Raw genomic sequence first — 13,552 nt, 5'->3', positions numbered from 1 at the left:
CAACAGCCCTGGGCTGCCTATTTGTCTTCCAGATCCTATCTAGCCAGTGATGACTTGCCAGGAAAATGGAACACTTCTCGCTGGAAATAAATCTCCCACCTAAGAAAGAGGAGAGAGTCAGACTCCAGAGTCTACTTCTGAGTCTGTGGTCACACCTTGAGGCCAAGAAGGTCTCAGGCTGAATTTTAATGATGATGGAGTTGTGGCTCCCTGAGGATTAAGCATCCAGGAATTTCTCCAAAAGGCTGTTTATGCTCCCAGCTCACTCAGCTGCCCCAGAACCTCTAAGTGATGACATAGAACTATTAAAATACCCCCTTTCCTGCATTTTCCACCAAAGTGTTATAATCTGGTTTTATTAAGAGCAGGAAACCTCCACGTGCATGCCTTTCTGATTATTGACCACTAACAAATCCCCTTAGCTCTTCTAAGTAATTCAATAGCCTCACCTATAAAGCAAATTGAATTGGCCAAGGATAACAAGCAGGGTGGAAACAGACAAAAGAATTCACTTATGAAAATGTACTATGACCACAGGAGTCTATTCCAGCACTTCAATTAGGCGTCAACAGAGGAGAGAGGGAGCCAGTTGGCGCCAGCTCCTGAGAGCTGATGGTGCACATGAGTGCATCTCTCCCAAGGTTGTGATTAGTGACATCACATGGGTAGCTTGAAATCAGGCATGGTAGGAGTCTTTACACCACAGTAATTGGCAAACTACAGATCTGGGCTCTTTCCCCCAGATAGCCAGCTTACCAGCACAACACTGACTAGCCAATTTGGTGGGAAGAAAAGAGGACAATTGCAGGGCTCCTAACCAGAGTTTCAGAGGCCAGAGCCAGAAGATTCAATCTAACAATCCTACACGGATGCCATTGCACATACAAAAGGCATTTAAGAGTATAACAAAATGTCCCCCAACATAGAAGGACCTCCAGAGATTTACCCACAGAGCCCTACACTGACAACACTACAAATAGAAGAAAAACATATCTAGAAAATGCCACAAGAGACACAAGAATACTATAGGGTGATCAAATACCTTGGTAATGCCACCAAAGGAGGTAAATAGAAGAAATATACTTGTAACAATCTAGAACCGGAATATTACATGATGGCAGGAAGGGAGGCAAAAGAGGCAGGAGGGCGGGTTAGAGGACTTAGTTTGTACAAAGTTGATAAGTTTAGAAAGCCCACAGGGAGGAATAAGGGCAACCACCATGAGAACAAAATTAGAAATATAAGTTTTGAACTAGAAGAAAATTTTCTTTCTAATGGAAAGCAAAAAAAGGAGAAGAGCATTCTAGAAAGTCACCTGAAAAAAGACAGTAAGTACAAAATATAAACAGAAGACAGAACTTAGTCATAATATGACAGTAATTGACAAAATATGTTAACAGAGATAAATTTACCCCTGGAAGACAGAAATGCAAGGGTTGTACTTTTATTTAAAAAGAGCTGACAATTTGCTTTTCACAGAAAGACACAAAATGTCTAAATACAAAGATGCAATAAGACATACTAAATATGTATGGACTAAAAGAAAGCTAGGGTATCAACCATAATAGCTTGAAAAGTGAAATTTAAGGCAAAAAAGCTAAAGTACAAAGAATGATATAAACAAGTAATAGGGCAAGAGTGCATCATAATTATAAACACATATGTACTAAACAACCAGCCTCAAAATACATCAGGCAACAATTGACGGAAGTGCAGAGAGTAGTAAACAATTTCATCATTGTAGCTAAGATTTTACCAAAACCTTAGAAAATGGTACATCAAGAGAACAAAAAATGAACAGAGATATCAGGGAGCTAAACAATAGAATTAATAAGAGTGAGCTAGCCCAGCTGACATGGCTGAGTGGTTGAGCATCGACCTATGAACCAGTAGATCATGGTTCGATTCTGGTCAGGGCACATGCCCAGGCTGCAGTTTCAATCCCCAGTGCGGGGCGTGCGGAAGGCAGTTGATGGATTGATGATTCTCTCTCATCATTTATGTTTTTATCTCTCTCTCTCCCTCTCCTTTCCTTTCTGAAATCAATAAAAATATATATTTTTTATAAAAAAGATTGAGCTACTATATACATTTAGGTTTCTGAACCCTCCCACTCCACATCTCACCACCCCCAAAAGAACAAATAGAGAACACCTTCTTTTTAAGCACCCACAGAACACTTATAAACTAGGCCATGTATTATGCTAGTGGGAAGTTGATCGGTGCAGCCATTGGAGAACAGGTCCTCGGGATCAGTGTAAACACCCTTTGTGACCTAGAAATCCCCCTGCAGAGTACATGCAGTTCCCAGGGAAAGCATCCCGTGTCCACAGTGGGCCACCAGGAAGGCTGGTCACCACAGCACCTGTTGTGACGCAGAGACAAAGTGGGTGGGACACACCGAGGAGTCCTACCCCGCAGGTAGACCCTCAGTACTATACACAAAGCAATGAAACAGACCTTAAAAACCTAGTGCTGGGATAAAAATAAGAAAATGGTGTTTATAATCAACACCATTTGCATCAATTAAAAATGCATGCACACAAAACAACAATATCTATTTTGCAAGCACACAAACAAGAAAGGTACATGGACATGCTGAGAAGGAAAGAGAGTAGAGTATAAAAATGAAAAGACAGACACACCTTCACACATTCAAGAGAGGAGTCTTGCAGAGACCAGTGAAGATACCATGCAGGGTTGAAGCCACATGATTAACTCAACTCTTGATTAAAACGTTTTTGATGGCCAGACCATAGTGTGTGCTGTGTTCCGCCCCATGGGAGCCTCTGATTGTCAGTGTCAGAGTGACCCCTGAATTGGGGCAGAGACCACCTTCAAAGCCCCTTAGCACCCCGTTCTGTCTCCACTAGCATTTGGAAGCATTCTGACCACATTTCAAAGTGTTTTATATGCTAAAAAGTGCACGGGTAGGGTTCCTAGTGGCTCTGCACTCACCTCCAAACCAAATGAACATTTTATTCCCTAGAGTAACAATGGGAATGAACATATGTATTTATTTGTGCTTTTAGAATGTTTGAAAATCTCTGGTGAAATGTAGAAATGAGGGGGAAATTTTTAGTTGTTGAGATTACAGAAAGGTGGGAAAGACAGTCTTGAACATAAAATATGTAGGCTATAGACTGAGTTCAGAAAGAGCACGGAGCTATGATAAAAGCAACAAATTCACACAGCCTGCTGCAGTCATCAGACCTAACTGCCAGTGAAACGGGTGGTGTGGAAAGGCCCAGGCTTTGAAACCAGAGGACCTGGGTGGCATCCAGCCCTTCTCCGTTACCACTAGCGGGGAAGCTGATCTCTCGCAGCCGGAGCTGCTCGTCTACAAAATGAGGAGCATACCCGGGTGCCTAGGAGCAGTGTTGCTGTGAAGGCTAACTGGGAACCCAGGTAACGTAACCTGCCCATGCCGTGGGGCCCGTGGGCACTGGAGGGATGGAGGAGCCCACGCTCTTACCCACAATTCCCAGGCAGTCCCAGTGACCAGAAATACCCAGCACAGCCTGGCCATCATCTCATGGGTTTTCTTTAAAATGTGAGTGTCCAGGACCAGAGGGGCCAGATCAGACCCATTTTAGCTTTAAGATGCTAAGGAAAGAACTGGCTGGCTATCCAAGTAGGGGTACACTAAGGCTGCCCCTCATTTCAGCATTTGAACCACCCCCTTCCTTCTTCCTCCTACCTCATCAGAGCAGAGCCCTGGTTGTTTTAGGAAAATTTCCTCAAAACAAACTCGCCAGAGGCCCCTGAAAGTCATTAGCATGGAATTCCACACGATTGTTCTGTGTCCAATATGTGGGTCTTTTCTCTCCAATGAGCTCACAAGTCCTGTGAGGATAGTGGTTGTAATATACACACATGCACAAACACGCATGCACCCCCATGCACATGCATACATACATATATACATAGGTATATACATACATGCATATGCATATACACATGCTTTATGCATTCACATATACATAGATACCCATATTCAGGATAAGGGAAAGGTAGGTTTACAGTTGTTTGTATGGAAAGTAATACAGTCTATATTAATAAAACTGTAATATGCTAATTAGACCGGACAGCTGAATGATCTTCCGAACATCATTCCAGATGAAGCCATGGTAGCGGGGGTCAAGGCAGAGGCAGTTAGGGGCAATCAGGCAGGCAGGCAAGTGGTTAGGGGTGATCAGGCAGGCAGGCAGAGGGGTTAGGGGCTATCAGGCAGGCAGGCAGAGGGGTTAGGGACTATCAGGCAGGCAGGCAGGCTAGCAGTTAGGAGCCAGTGATCCTGGATTGCAAGAGGGATGTCTGACTTCCAGTTTAGGCCTGATCCCCCTCTAGTCTATATATATAAAAGCCTAATATGCAAAGTGTCCCCTCAGGAGTTCCGATCAGGAGTTTAATCACTCTATATGATATGCACTGACCACCAGGGGCGGCGCGAAACGAAGGGAGGCCCCAGCCGGCAGCAGTCAGCCGTTAGGGACCCTACCCATGCACTAATTTTGTGCACTGGGCCTTAGTAATTAATAAGTAATAATACAAGAATAAACCCTGTGTTTCCTGTACTCACAATTCTAAGACCTACTTTTGCCCCACCTTGTATATGTGTATATCTACACACATGCGCACGCGCGCGCGCACACACACACACACACACACACACACACATAGAGTTGTTATTTTTGTCTTTTTCCTTCATAGAACTAGCCCACTGGTGGACACATAGTAGCCCAAGAAATAACTGATTGAGTAATTGACTGAACACCCTCCCATCTCCATTCTCTCTCCCTCTACAGAGCCCATTCACTCATTCTGACTCAAATTTGAGATCTGTTTCACAGACCCAACCACACACAAAATAGACCTAGGATCAGAGGCAGGCCAGCTGACTGAGTCTTACTTCCCAAACTTCCTGCCTGTAGCCTCCTCCCAACACACATTCCCTGAATCGTGTTCAGGGAAAGGACTCCAGAGTGGACACACCATCCAACCCTAAACATTTCATTGTTTTATAGACAGTAACTTCCCGCCTCTCCAAATGTCCTTTGCCACCATCCTTTTCTCACACAGTCAGGACCCAAATCATGTCAATGGTCTCAGATGAGGCAGATAAATGTGCTCAAATTTGAACCGGCATCAGAATCACCTGTTAAACAGATTGCTGGGCCCCATCCCAGAGTTTCTGATTGAGTGGGTCTGGGGAAGGACCTGAGAACTTGCATTTCTAACAAGTTCCCAGGTGAGGCTGATGCTGTTAGTCCAGGGACCGCACTTGGAAAACCACTGGAGTAGACTTAGAAATAGGATGCTGCCTCTCGTCATCCCTTCTGCCTTCATTGCATGTAGGAATGCACTGGTCTGCCAACTCGTGTGCAGGTAAGAATTGTCAACAGTGCTTATTAAATTAAAACACAGACCTCTGGGCCTCAAACTACAACTTGACTTGGTAGCTCTGGGTGGAACAAAGAATCTGAGCTTCTAACAAACTCTTGGATTGTGTACATGATGCTGGATCAAGGTCCAGACTTCATTGGACCTTGATCATTGTGAAGTGACACTTAGTCCTGGCTGGGTTAGAACCACTGATTCTGATGCCCAGGCCCTATCCCAGGCCCATTAAGTCAGCAGTGTGCCTGAGAACAAGTATTTTTAAAGCTCCAGTGTGATTCCATTGTGCAGCCCCGATTGAAAACAACGATGGTGTCTTGTTCTTGGGCCTCAACCTGCCTCCAATCAGAGTTACTCCAACCAACTGTTTTGCCCTCACCACCCTCAGTCCCCAGGTGGATTTAATAAGGAGCAGTGGGTCTGACATGTGCAGTGAGAAGCTCTGGGCACCTGGAAGCAGGAGGGAAATGCAAGGGAGGCACAGAGAATCGTCAAAGGTGAAGTGTGCCTCTTTCTCAGCGTTGTTGGGCCCCTGTCCTGCACCCCAAAGGAGACTATACAAAGGAAAATGAAACCACTAACAGGAAACATCTGGCCCAGTAGGCCGAGCAGACAGGCAAGGTCCCGGAAGTGGCTGCGTGTGGGCGGCCTTGACCTAGAAAGGAAGAGTAAAGCAAGTAAGGTTGTCAGCAGTATCTCTGCCTAAGCCGCTCTCAATCTGGAGTCCATCTCCCCGACCCCATGGGCAGTGCTAGCCTGGAGGAGAGTCATGGCTACAGGTAAGAAGCTGTAGGTGTGCTGTGAGCAGGTATGGGATGGGCTGCCCCGGGGTGGTGACAGAAAGTGAAAGGGATGAGGAAGCGGTGACAGCAGGTGGACAAATAGACAGGGAGCTCCATCAAGACCTGCGATGAATGAGGGTTCCCTTTATTCCACAACCTCTCCAACACTTATTCTTGCTTGTCTTATTGATAATGGCCACTCTAACAGGTGTAAGGTGGTATCTCATTGTAGTTTTGATTTGCATTTCCCTAATTGCCAGTGAGGTTGAGCATCTTTTCATATATCTATTGGTTGTTCATTTGTCTTCTTGGGAGAGGTGTATTTTCAGGTCCTTTGCCATATTTTTGATTAGGTTGTTTGTTTGGTGTGGAGTTTTATGAGTTCTTTATATATTTTGGAAATTAAACATTTGTCAGAGCTACTGTTTACAAATACCATCTCCTATCTGGCTGGCTACCTCTCTGTGTTATGGTCAGTTTCTTTAGCTGTGCAGAAGCTTTTTAAAAAATACATTTTTTAAATTGATTTTGGAGAGGAAGGGAGAGATAGAAACATCAATGATGAGAGAGAATAATTGATCATCTGTCTGCTGCACGCCCACACTGGGAATTGAGCCCACAACCCAGGTATGTGCCCTGACCAGGAACTGAACTGTGACCTCCTGGTTCATAGGTCAATGCTTAACCACTGAGCAACACCAGCTGGGCTGTGCAGAAGCTTTTTAGTTTGATATAGAACCATTCATTTATTTTTGCCTTTACTTCCCTTTGGGGTCAAGTTCATAAAATGTTCTTTATGACCAAGGTCCATATGTTTGGTACCCATATTTTCTTCCATGTAACTTATTGTTTTGGGTCTTATTTTTAGGTCTTTGATCCATTTTTAATTAATTTTTGTACATGGGAGAAAGCTGTAATCCAGTTTCATTCATTTGCATGTGGCTTACCAGGTTTCCCAGCACCATTTATTGAAGAGACTATCTTTACTCCATTGTGTGTTTTTGTGCACACCCATTTGAGAATGGCTGCTCATCCTTGGATTAAGGGAGAGAGCCAAGTTGTCTATAAAGAGATGAGTGGCAGAGGCTGACAGATACCAAGCTGGCTCTCCTTTACCTTCTTCCCTTCCCTTCCCACCTTCACTGCCCACTTCTGTGCCCTTCTGCACATTGACACATCCTATGGGAATGATCAGAGAATTCAGGCACACTGAGCACGTTTTGATGGTTGTTTTATGATACTTACACATTGCCACGAGAGGGCGCCACAGTACCTGCAAAACCCATGCAGGTCCCCTCTGCTCTCCGTTTCCACTGCAGACTCTCCACTCCGGTCTGGTCTTCCAGTCTCAGATCTGTTCCCCACCTCATGATTCTCAAAATGACACGGGATCCCATGAGAGTGCATAGCTACTAAGAAAAGCACTTACTAGTTGTAAGGACTGGGGAATATGTCAAATGCCTCTAAGCCCAAGTCTCTTATCCTAAAATGGGAATTATACAAACCTGTTCTTGTAGTTCTTTTAACAGTTAAGTGAGATAATAGCAGTAAAGCTCCTCCAACAGCTCCTAGCTACTATTTAGTCTACCGTAAGGCGGAGATTTGCATTGTTGGGAAAGCAGAAATCTTTACTCTGCTTCATATTGTCATTTCATAGTTTTTACTAAAGTGCAATGGACTTACACTAAAGTGCACGTATAAGTGTATAGCTTGGTAAATTTTCACAAACACTCAACCCAGGAAATCAGAACCCAGGTCAAGACACAGAACATTATCGTCACTCCAGAAGTCCCCTGGTGGCCCCTCCCAATGGTGATGATCATCCTGAATTCTCAGTTTAGCCTGTTTTTGAACTTTGTATAAATCATACCTTCTGTACTCTTCCATGACTGTTCTTTCGCTTAACATTGTGAGTTGCATCTATTCCGTATTGTCCATATTTAGAGCTTAAAGTATAATTTTGCTATTTTAAATGGCCATAGAGGTTCATAAGGACATCTTTTTTATATATATAATGCAGTATTTTTCTTACCTATACTTTTTTAAAAATACATTTTTATTGATTTCATTGAGGGAGGGAGAGAGAGATAGAAACATCAATGATGAAAGAGAGTCATTGATCAACTATCCCCTGCATGCCCTATACTGGGGATCAAGAATCAAACTTGACTAGAATCGAACCCAGGATCCTTCAGGCTGATGCTCTATCCACTGAGCCAAACCAGCTAGGGCACCTATACTTTTTTGATGCTGAGTATTTAGTAGGGGCTCAATGTCTGGTTAGTGTATCATATTACAAGGAAGCAATAGCAGAGGCTGTCCATTCAGGTGCCTTATGCGAACATGAAGGGGCATTTTGGGCCGTCACTCCTAGCACACCCCCTCCAGTGCCATCAGGGAGCTGTGCACAGCCTACAAATATGCCACGCTTCCCTCAACTGACACTTGAGTTTCTTCCTCAAAGGCCATTGCTTCTTTTCCTGCCTTCACTCGGTGCCACTCAAATGTTAAGGGCCTTATGTTCCCTCTGCCTACTCAAGACACCAACTCAAGAGAGCCTTAAAATATGGCGGTTCTTGATGAAACTTGACAGGCATCCCGCCCCTCCCTGGAAGACTACACAGCCGGCTCCCTGGTAGGCCCATGATTTACAAATCCCTCTGTGCTGAAACCCATCGCAAGCCCATTGATCACATACAGCCTTGACCCTGACACTAATGTTCCCTGTGTCTTGCTTCACACCATCGCCTAGAGTCCTGAGAACGCACCCTGATACACAGTGGGATGGGAAATCAGGGGTGAGCAAAGGCGCAGGGTAGGGGGAGCTCAGAACATGGGGTGTTTTGCCTTTGGGGCAAGGAGTTGAGTACTAGAGTGGGGTGGTGGGTCATTGCAGGGGTCCTGGGTAAAAAGAACAAGGAATCTAAGTTGGAGAACCAAGGGGTGGAAGCCAACCAGGAAAATGCTTAAAAACAATCCCCAAGACCCTGGGTGCAGGGGTCAGTCCTGCAGTGCAGGGTGTATCAGTCCTGTGCCCTCTGAAAGGACCATAGGGGCCCCGCCAGCCTCCCGGGGCAGTAAGTGGCCCGCCCCTGTGCGTGTAAGCATTACCCTCTCGTGACCAGAAATAATCTCTCCCAGTGACTGAGGGAGGGAAAGCACTCACCGAGCCTATGTGAAGCAATTCGCACAGGAGAGGGTGGAACCCGACAGAATGGCTTGATGGAGTCTAATGGGATGATGAGGTTGCGACTAGAGCTCTGCCCTGGCCAGCAGGGCCCAGCATGTGACAGCGTGCTCCCTGCTGCCAGCTGGGATGTAACCATGACTCACTTGGACTCACCATGGTGTCTCCAACCAAGACGCTGGAATCTGTAAGCTGTCACCACTCCAGCAGCTTGAATGCATCCCTTTTCTCTAAGTTGCAAGGACAGGGATGCTTGAGAGCAGTTCTGTCCAAGCTTTAAAGTGCACGCAGACCCCCTGGGGATCTGGTTAAAATGCACATTCTGATTCTGAAGGTCCCGGTGAGACGGAAAGTCCTCCTGTCTGAGCAACTCCCCAGGGATGTCAGTGCTTCTGGTCTGTGGGTCACACTGGGAAGACAGGAATGTGAGCGGGAGCGAATGAAAGAAACCTTCCCCTCTCCTTCATGGGCGAGGATGGTCAGATCTGCCACCCATTACTCACTCATCAAACATGTGTTGAGCCTAAGAACTGGGATAATGATGGCACCATTGGCAGAAATAAAGAAGTAGGAGGTAGGAACTGCTTTTAGGAGGGAATAATAATAAAGGTTATCTTTGCTTGAATGCCTATGATGTGGCCTGATCTTGTTTAATCCTTATATTTGGTAAAGTAGGTCTTATTAACCTCCATTAATTTCTTGATTGAATTAAGGCTCAGAAAGCTGAAGTAATTTTCCCCGGGGGTGTCAGGGCTGGCTGGAACTTGAACCTGGTCTGTCAAACTCCCTAATCCATCTGATGCCACTATGACACACACACTTCCTTGTTTTGGAGAGGGAGGGATTAGGATTAGATTTGGCCCAGTGGTTCTCAACCTGGCCTGCATGTTGGAATGACCAAGAGGATGTTTAAAGCTCTCACATCCCAAACCAATTATATCAGACTTTCTAGGAAAAGGACCCACTATCGGCATTTTTTAAAAGTCTCCTCTCCCCCAGGTAATTCCAATGTGCAGACAAGACTGAGAATTAGTCCAACTCCTCTAATCAGTGAGGCAAGTGAGGAGCTGGTGGGTGAAGTGCCAATCTTGTCAGAAATAGCACCTCTCAATTCCCAACACAGGAAAAGAGCAGCGGGGAGGGGGGCCGCAGGAGACAGAGTCCCTCTCTAGCTCTTGGCTGTCAATTGGTGGAAGGCAGCAGCGGGGCGGCGGTGGGGGAGGGGGGGGGGGCCCATGATAGGGAACACTTCTGATAACCACAAAGGGTCCTTTAAATCAGCTGAGCTGACAAAACGGCAGCCAGCAGTAACTAAGCCTCCCGTTGGGACAGCCGTGAGGAGCTGGAGCCAGGTGCCACTCCTCAGCTCCACACAGCAGCCTTGCTTTATGCACCACATCCATCCCTTGCGGCTTCTTGGAGGCACTAATGCCTCCCCCTCCATGATGCTCCTGGTGAGGGCCTGGCTGGGAGGGGCCTCAACCCATCCCACTCAACCTCTGGTGGCTGATGTCTTTGCCAGGAGCCTGTCACACTTGGCCAGCCCCCTGGTCTAGAAAGCCCCATTTGCAGTGATGGTACCATCCCACCTTCTCTTCACAGCCTAATTATAAACTAAAGCTCGACTGCCTAAGCTTGGGACCAATATCACAGTGTCTTTCATGATGAGGAAACAATCTAACAAGTTGTAAATTACCCTGAAGGGAGGGTCAAGGAAACTGGGCCATGTCAGCCCCATCCCTCATTTTTTTCCCAACACTTCACTCCTTTCCTCAACCTAGTCTAAAGGGACTGAAATGATTCTCCTCCTACCCCTTTCCCTGTTATTCCTCACTGGGAAAAGATGTTTAAATGCCAGCAGGACACTGCTAGCCAAACGGCCCCTTGGTGCTGCAAAGGCACCCTAGGACCCTCGTTCTCAAGACCCTTTAGCACCACCTGCAGGAGTTTTGTAGTAAATGCATACGGGTACATGCCTAGGATGTTAATGGTGCCCCTTAGACATAGTGCATTTGTCTGGTGCACAACCAGCACACCCTTAGGCACTGGCTGTAGACGCCAGAATCCTACGTGATGGGCTTTACACTGGCCTGAATTTAATTTAAAAGCCGGGGATAAAAGTCATCGGTAGGGATGGACATTCCCTCGCCCTTCTGCCGTGTGCAGGAGGAACCCCAGCTATTAAATAGAGCTGAATAATAGCACTTAACAGCTGAATAATGACATTTAAGAGCTAAAAATGGAGGCATCTCGGCAGCCCCTAGCATCCCCCGCCTCCCTGCTGCTGTGGCAAGGGCAGGCAGCGGGGGTACGGTGTGCCTGCTTGCCTCCTGGCTCCTCTTGGCCAGAGAGTGCCAACACAAGGGTAACCCCCTAGTGACATTCTGGGAGTTCAGGCTTTCATCTGGTGCCTTTTTGTGTGACTGTTTACCTACTGAACGTCGTGGGCTCAGAGCACACTGCTGAGGACCGTCCTGTCCCAGGCATGCTGCCTTCGCGTCTCTCTTCATGGGGGTGAGGCTAGAAAGGGCAGGGGGAGAGTGCTCTTTCTTTAGCACATTCTCTTCCACTTAGAAAGGGCCTGCGCACGATGCAGGATGCAGAAGAGCCCTCTGCAGCCGTCCCATCTTGCAGAATTCCATCACAACCTCATGAAGGAGGTAAACTCACCCGCTTTACAGTGAGGACCCTAAGGTTCGGAGAGGGTGAGTAACATACCCTAAGTCAGCTCAGGTAAGGGACACAGCTCGTAAGGGACAAAGCCAGAATTCAAACTCAGGTCTGGCTGACTCCGAACCCCACATGCTTTGCACTACCTGTGAATAGCGTGTAGCAAGGCTGCCTTTTGTGAGCAGCACATCACAGGGTAAGGTATGGCTTCGCAGGGCCCAGGGAGAGGCCGAGAGGAGTGATAGAAGAGGAGGTGGTTCTGCCAAGAAGACTTGAGACTCAGCCCCTGACGGGGCCACTGAAGCAGCAGGCTGCCTGGGTCCGCGTGGGGGCGGCTTTAGGACAAGGTCTATAAATGCGTGTCGATGGTGGTTTATGCTGGCTTCAGCCTATCGATAACCAGTGTCGTGGCTAGAACCTGTAGTTCTAGTGAAAATGTCAAGACATCCTTCAGCCATGACCATTAGGAAACTTGGTAATGGCTTATTACTCATAGGACCTGGAAATTAGTTGCACAGCACACCTGGGGTCACACAGTGAGGTCGTGAGGGGAGAGAGAGAGAGATCAGTTCCCACAGGCCTGAGTTTCTACTTACTTTTATTGGGGTTGAGGGTGGGGACCAAGGATTACTCAGGCTTTCTCTTCATGACTTAAGAAGGAATGTACCTGTCAAAAGGACTTCTTGTGGTTATGGGCCCAAATTTATAATCAGAGTCTAGCAGCCATTTTTTTACAGGGGGCCTCTCCCACAGGCTGTATTTCAGGGAAAAGCCATACACTGGGCTGCCAAGACTCCTGCACTGTGTTCCTGCGGGCTGAGCCAACCCCTATAAAAGAGGTCCTGGAATCATATTACAACCAATGGTCTGAGATCTGCCCCGTCCAATCAGAGCTGTACAGCTATATCTTCATTTGCATCATAACCAATCAGACTGCAATTCTGAACAATCGGGGGCAGTGCTATGTGGACCAATCAGACCATGCAAAGTTGGATTTCTCATTTACATAGAGTGAAGGCTTAACTATTTGTGCAATTTGTATCATTATCATTACTATCATCATTATTATTGGGGAGTGTAGGTCACTGGCATAAGGAACACTAGTGCGGTTCCTTTCATTCCTGTACCAATCCCTCAGACTGTTTATTCTCTTATGATTCATTTTCCCCTTTCAGGGTAACCCTAGGAGTTTCCTTTCTCCTTATTTTACCAGAAAGAAAAAATATTGACGGGAAATATGCCAGACCCTCAAAACTCTAATCATGAACCTGGAACTATGGTCTCCCGTCCAGGCGCCAGACACAAATACCCTCAGTTATATGAGGCAACTGGAGGGAGGGAGTCCCCAAGAGGACTGGGAGCCCTGTGGTTTGGCGGGTGTCCAGGGGGTGGAGCCAGAGAGTTGCCGCTGCTTTGCTGACCACTGACAAGGGCTATCAGCTCCTCCAGGCGGGCGGGAAGCCCAGAGAAAGACTGATGACATGGGCACAGCTTTCTGTGCTCGTGAAGTACA

At 46.6% G+C, this 13,552-nt stretch overlaps 1 long non-coding RNA gene across 1 annotated transcript in view; it reads right to left on the bottom strand.

Moving 5' to 3' along the window:
- The window catches only part of LOC308256084, a 32,354-nt gene extending 22,900 nt beyond the window's left edge, over window positions 1–9,454 (bottom strand). The window contains exon 1 of the long non-coding RNA XR_013961406.1: window positions 9,349–9,454. This is a non-coding gene — a long non-coding RNA (uncharacterized lncRNA). The remainder of the gene's footprint in view (window positions 1–9,348) is intronic.
- Window positions 9,455–13,552: the final 4,098 nt, after the last annotated feature.

Source organism: Plecotus auritus (assembly GCF_963455305.1).
Source record: "Plecotus auritus genome assembly, chromosome: 8".
In the NCBI taxonomy this organism is placed as follows: domain Eukaryota; kingdom Metazoa; phylum Chordata; class Mammalia; order Chiroptera; family Vespertilionidae; genus Plecotus; species Plecotus auritus.
The sequence above is the reverse complement of the archived record's forward strand: the minus strand, read 5'-3'. Positions and strand labels throughout refer to the sequence as shown.